Source organism: Eriocheir sinensis, unplaced genomic scaffold, assembly GCF_024679095.1.
Source record: "Eriocheir sinensis breed Jianghai 21 unplaced genomic scaffold, ASM2467909v1 Scaffold1099, whole genome shotgun sequence".
Taxonomy (NCBI): Eukaryota; Metazoa; Arthropoda; class Malacostraca; order Decapoda; family Varunidae; genus Eriocheir; species Eriocheir sinensis.
In genome coordinates, this window is record NW_026110406.1 from 12,425 (window position 1) to 19,490 (window position 7,066).

Below are 7,066 nucleotides of genomic sequence, written 5' to 3' on the forward strand. Positions count from 1 at the left end.
TTCCTCCCTCCTCTCTCCCTTCCCCTCCTCTCTGCCTCCTCCTCCTCTCTGCCTTCCTATTTAGCGTCAATGCATCGTGTCACCTTGAAACTGGGGCAGCGTATAAGCGGGGTCACAATTAGTTGACCCATGAATACGAAACTGCGATGGGTGAGACCCTTGAGCAGCGGGGGTGACTGTATATATATATATATATATATATATATATATATATATATCTATATATATATATATATATATAGATATATATATATATATATATATATATATATGTCACTTACTCTACGATCTTATCCAAACGTACTTACATTTATAACTCTCTCTCTCTCTCTCTCTCTCTCTCTCTCTCTCTCTCTCTCTCTCTCTCTCTCTCTCTCTCTCTCTTTTGTGTGTGTGAGCGGGCGGGAACTTACGCGTTGCCAATCAGAATGCTAGATATTATAGCACATTATGCTATATTGACCCTACTACCAGAAAGGTTGTGGCTCATCATGTAGTTATATAAATATTATAATTCTGCTAAATAATGAATTTTTAAATTGTAAATCGCATAAATAGCCTTTCATTTGTTCTTAATTGACCGCAATTATGGCTTTAGCATCATGCGCTGAAAATCAGCGCTCTTGACAACACTGAACTGAACAAAACAAATCCAACATTTTCCCGCCTAAACTGCCTCACTCGGGACTTCGTGTTGAGCGGCCAACAACAGATTTCTCCCTGTTTTGTCTCGTTATTGGGTTTTCCTCTCCCTCTGTTGTGCATTAAGAGATATTGAAGACCCTGCTCGTGGACCAAAGGACAGTGAAATCACCGCAAACAAGGTAAGAATCTTTGGTAAGAATGTGGGTTGTGGGATTGTGGGTGTACCTACATTTGACTCGCCTTGAATGCAGTGATGTTAGGGAAACAGCTGGGTTTTATTTTACAGTATGACAATGCACAAGACTGTAATTACATCATGTACGTACTACTGTACGTGTAGTACCTATATATAGCAGGGTACAGTTGCAGTTTAACTACTTATTCACTTCTACATTGGAGACCTACCTCAAAGGGTAAGACTCCTTATGCTGAACATTTTGAGCTGCATATATGTATCGCAAATGTATAGCAACGCCGCCAGCGATTTTTTTGATATTTAACTTTTTATTTGTGAATGCTATCATGGGCGCCCCCCTTGTACCCCCTCAGGATAACCTAACCTAACCTGACCCCAAATTGGCCAGTTGGAAATAATTTCTTGGATGTATCCCAAATTAACTGCTGTGCTTTAGTCTAGCTGTGCAAGTTGCCTGAATGTCTTAAAAACGAGACGAAACATAATGTAACCTAAACTAACCTGGGTATTTATCCCACTGAGGTCCACCCTGTTGCGTATTGATTTTCTTATCATCTTTATAATCCTCTCATTGAGTAGAACAATTTCTTCTAAGTAATCATCCGTCGTAAACTAGTAATAAGCGAGATACAATTTTTAAAAATATTTATAGTTATGTGTGTGAGAAGACGCGCCATTATGGCTGTCTAGGAGTCTCTTGGCTGCTGCGTCCCTTCCTCACATGACACTGGACCTGCGCGAACTCTTGCAAGAAATTCCTAGATTCCTTCAACCAATCACCGCCCCTTTTTTTTATTTCTATCAGCCAGTGACATCGTGTCTAGCATCTTCATTCCATCCCGCTTCATTTTCAAATTCAGTTCCGCTTCGGCTTCCTTGTGTGCCAAATGTCCTAGCTCCGCCTCGTATCTCCAGTGATGAGGACTATGATTCAGACGATTGAGGTGAGCCAGGTTAGGATACAAAACGTTAAGTTAGGTTACGTTACGTTAGTCTAGGTTCAGTTAGGTTAAGTTAGGTTAGGTTGTGTTTGGTGTTTGTTTATTAGTTTCTCATTCAAGAAATTCAGGATGCAATGGTTATTAATGTTTTTCATGTGATTGCAATATTAATTTCTGCCGAGAATCATTGGTTTCACTCCTCACCTCCGGAGGTAATAGCAATAAAACTAATGATTTCCAACAAAAATCAACATTGGAATCACATGTAAAACCCTAATAACCATTGCATTCTGAAATTCTTTAGTGAAAAGACAGGGTGGACCTCAGTGGGATAATTACCCTAACCTGACCTAACTTAACCTAATAGCTTCTTGGGATCCCCCAGATCCCAAGAAGCTATTTCCGACTGGTAAATGCAACTGATAATGAGATTTAAATGATCAGAATGTTTAAATCCACTGGTAATGTATTGTTATAAACTGCCATTAATAATACCTTTTTTCATAGTCTCCATGTCTGATTTTTGTCTTGATGACGCTAAAGTTCTCTAAGAAACAATGGGTAAAACATAAGGTACTATAGGTTCCTGCCGGAGGTCAATTATATGGGAGACTGAACATATTCTATTGCAATAAGCATGAAATTAATATTTCCAGGATGTAGAAAAGATCAGTGTGGCTGGAGGGCAGAAAAGAAGAGGAGTGTGTGGTACCATCTACCTGGATAGTTGAAGGCAGCCAGATTTTATATTGGCCATCAAAAGTTGATGCTCACAATGCCTTAACTAGTCGAGAAGACCCAGACCCCAAATCATGGAGAAAATTTCCATTGATAAAAGTAAAAATAGCTTCTGGTAAGTAATACATATTGTATTGACCACAACTGTAAAGCATTGGTAACTGTACTTCATCAGTTCCTTAGCCAAAATTTTATATGAAGTACTACAGTACGCCATCAGTAACGAAGAGGTTAAGGCAGATCGAAGAGATCCTCCCTTATCTGGAAACTCTGCATATCCAATCCAACAAGTCTCTGGCCCCATTAATCCAAATACAGGAGGGATTATTGTAATCACTTTCAGTTGTCTTAATTTCTTCCCTCCGTAAATTATATGATCTGTCATTTTTCGCAATAGGGTTAATACACCTGAGGAGTAACACTTTTAAGGGTTTGGAAGTTTAAAAAGTTATTGAGTCATGTTTGCAGTGAAAACCTGAAATAGACAAGCATTTAAATGGGTTTCAGACAGTTACGAGGAATGTGAGCAGTACCAGCTGACATCAGCAGTAGACAGTGACAGAAGCAGCAGTGACCTGGATGGGGAAGATGGTTTGACCTTGCGTGGTAGGAAGAAACGTATGAAGAAAGCTCCGCCAAAGGACTTTATTAGTAGTCAGGATTTGGACTGTTCACATAAGTCTGTATTCAGTTACTGACATTTGCAAGCATGTATAAGGTTTTTCTAGACAAAAATATGTACCTACATACATACACTATCTTCTACTCATGCTCATCCCTATACTGTCCAAACCCCTTATGCAAGAGTTAACCAGCATCTTCACTCTTTCATCCCTCACGCTGGTAAACTCTGGAACAATCTTCCTTCATCTGTATTTCCTCCTGCCTACAACTTGAACTCTTTCAAGAGGAGGGTATCAGGACATCTCTCCTCCCGAGTTTGACCTTGCTTTTGGACACCTCTTTTGTTTCTTTTTTAGGAGCAGCGAGTAGCGGGCTTTTTTTTATTATTGTTTTCTTTTTTGCGTGCCCTTGAGCTGCCTCCTGTGCTCCTGTCACGCACAATCACTCTACTGCTATGCTCTAGTGTCAGTCCCCTTCCCTTAACTGCCTCCTTCACACTATCAATCCATCCTTTTAACCAAGGCCCTCTCAGATTCCTACCCCTCCCGTTTGAACGTACTATCTTCTTCACCAACCTGTCATCCTCCATTCTTTCAACATGACCAAACCATCTCAGCACACATTGCTTTGCTCTTCCTGCCAAATTTTGCTTTATTATAGATTTGTAGTAGATAAGCATATTTGTATTATTAGATATTACCATAGTAAATTTTGTTTTGTTAACAGCTATTATTTTTTCACAGACTTTGCCTCAGGGCCATCTTTACAAGTAACAGTTGCTCCCCCCCCACCACAAAAGGTTGTCCCATACAACCATCAACACAAAGGCTTGCCAAGTGCAGCAAGAAAAAAATCTGAAAAGACATAATTCTGACAGGTAAGATGTAGCTGTATTCTACAACTAATTGCTTTATGTGATCATGACCTGATGTAGAGAAACGAATGCAGTCCATGTGCAGTAAAGGGTCATATTACTGTATTTCTTATATAGGATGAGGTCATCTATGATGTGATCTCAATCTGAGATGAATATAGTATGACAAAATGTAGCTGTGAATCTATCTATCTATATATTGAGGCTGTTTCCCCCGTAAAAGGAGTGACTCCACTCTCCAAAACCACAAATCTCCTGAACTGTGGCCCCATCACGGAAGCAGTTTAATGTCCGACCAGGATAATTACTAATATTTCCTATTACATATATTTCACAGATGTGAAAGTAACCGGCAAAAGAAGAGTAGTTACCAACAGCAAGATGAAGGCAGTCAGCCTGATACCCTACACAGCAGTTTGGACCTTCATGACAACCACAGCCTAAGGAACAGATCTGACCGACAGACGAGACATGACAGCAGTGACCAACAAAGCAGACATGACAGCAGCGATTGACACAACAGACATGACAGCAGTGATTACACAGCAGACATGACAGCAGTGACCGACACAGCAGACATGACAGCAGTGACCAACACAGCAGACGTGACAGCAGTGACCAACACAAAAGACATGACAGTCGTGGCCGATGCAGCAGACTTGACAGCAGTGACCGACACAACAGACATGACAGTCATGACCGACACAACAGACATGACAGCAGTGACCGACGCAGCAGGCATGACAGTCATGACCGACACAACAGACATGACAGTCGTGACCGACATGACAGCAGTGACCGACGCAGCAGGCATGACAGTCGTGACCGACACAACAGACATGACAACAGTGACCAAAGCAGCAGACATGACAGCAGTGACCGACAAGGGAGCGATTGGATTCAGAATCTGTCTAGTGAAGACCTTGATGATGTTCAACCCTTGAACCAAGGAGAAAACCGTCAAAGTGGATTTCCTATGGATTGGGCAAGTAAGTTGAAAAGTTTTTGTGCACTGAGTAGTGCTCAAGTGTTTTAAACAATGAACTGTGTAGTGCTTTTAGTTAGGTGTTCCAATTCTTCTTGTATGACTATATTGTAAATGTACTGAGTTATGTTGTCCTAACGGTTTTAGGTCCTTTCTGGTTGCATTCATTGTGATCACAATTTTCGGTAACCTGGCATTACAGTGAGTGTACCAAAGTCCTGCTGTCTTTCACTTAGTGGCACCACTCATCATCACCTGCAGGTTCCAAAGATTACACAAGTGTCCTATACCATGTACTTACAGCATCATGCCTGATTGTAATTTACAATGCTATGATTTTCACAATGTATCCTGTAAATACTTTTTTTTAATCTGTCCAAAAGTATAAAAATTAATGGAGATGTAGCGACAATGTAACATGCCAGGGCTTTGGAAAGTATTACAATACTGAAAGTCTAAATATTATTGTTCAGCTTCCATGTAATTACTGCAAAAATCATTATCAATAGATTATTATTGGATTTGTGTTGTGATTTGTAAAGGAGTTATGATATTAAGTTAATAAATTATTAGCATTAATCTGTATAATATAGGTACTACTTCATATAAATATTTGGTGGAGAGTGGATTGTTGATTTGTGTGGGTATGTGTAAGTAGGAAGATTCAATAAGTAAGAGTGTAGCTCTAAATAATTTCCACACCATAATTAATATGGTTCACTCACTCAGATTCACCACATTTGGATAACAATATCTGAGGAGGATTGAAATATTGCCTGTTCTAAAATGCCAAGTGTATGTTAAAACTTCTTTTCCTCACTATTTTTTCCAGAATTCCAGAGGCGAGTCATTCATTTGTTGCTGGATACAAGATTGTGAAGTGTCATCACAGACTGTTATGAAGAAATTCAGAGATGTGAGTTTAACAGAAATACACATGATTGCAACACAATTGTGTAATGCCCCAAAAATGAAGTAAGTGGAAACTAAATCATGTAGGGTAGTGGGCAAATAGTGATGCTGGGTCAGGGGATACCATAAAATCAGGTAACTTCAGACATTTTTTAGGGTTTTGGCCTATAAATTCTTGTAGAACTACACTATTTGAAACCTGTCCTTACTGTGAAAACTGTTCTATGATCTGTCCAACAGTTTGGTTAGACTCAGGAAAACTGTTGATACCCACATTTTTATTCCAGGTACGGTGTGCAAAAAAATGTAGCAACAAGATATGTGTATTCTCAAAGCATGAACAGAAATTTGTATTAGTAATTAAGAGCCACACCTGTAATATCAAGGCATACTGTGTAGAACAGTCCTTGAGTTAGGGCTGAGGAGGTAAAACTAAAATCTGAAATCTGACTCCTTTATTTTGAAATAACTGCCACAAAATGGTTGTTGATAATGAAACTGGCTTTATAATGCTACCAAGAACTCAGCTGGAGTCGGAGTCATGGTAACTTTACTGCCTCCTGCCTCCTTTCACCCACTATTGCTGTGACTTGACTGCAGGCCTGCCATGAATAACAGCAAATTGTGAAAATGATGATGTACAGTATTGTATTGTGGCTTTTCTTTCTCCTGATGGATATTAAATTTACATAGTATTATATTGTATTGTGGCTTTTCTTTCTCCTGATGGATATTAAATTTACATAGTATTATATTATGTCTCATTGCAATACATACAGCAATGCTGTAGTGCTTTATGTTAATTTTCTGTATTGATTATTTTCTTGTTTATCAGCAATGCATACCCTATATTGTTTAAAGATGTAAATGTCATTGTAGGATGTGTGTATTTGCATTCCTAAAATCCTGTGCTTTGTATAGAAAGATATACATTCACTTCAAGATATTCATGTATGTATTCCTTGTACTACCATCATAGTATAGTGCCATACTATATTATGCGTTGTAGTACTTATAAGGAATACATACAAATATCCTTCAGTACATGGATGTATATATTTCTATTCAATACAAGATTTTAAAAATCCAGATATACAAATCCTACCTTGGAATTTATATCTTTAAATAATACAGGACATGCATTGCCGATA

At 38.8% G+C, this 7,066-nt stretch overlaps 1 long non-coding RNA gene across 1 annotated transcript; it reads left to right on the top strand.

Annotated features, from left to right (window-relative positions):
* The first annotated feature begins 344 nt into the window (after positions 1 to 344).
* Positions 345 to 6,832, top strand: LOC126989208 (uncharacterized). The gene is made up of 6 exons (XR_007743034.1): positions 345 to 824; positions 2,439 to 2,635; positions 3,888 to 4,021; positions 4,356 to 5,007; positions 5,836 to 5,978; positions 6,203 to 6,832. It is a non-coding gene; the product is annotated as an uncharacterized LOC126989208 (long non-coding RNA).
* The last annotated feature ends 234 nt before the right edge of the window (positions 6,833 to 7,066 follow it).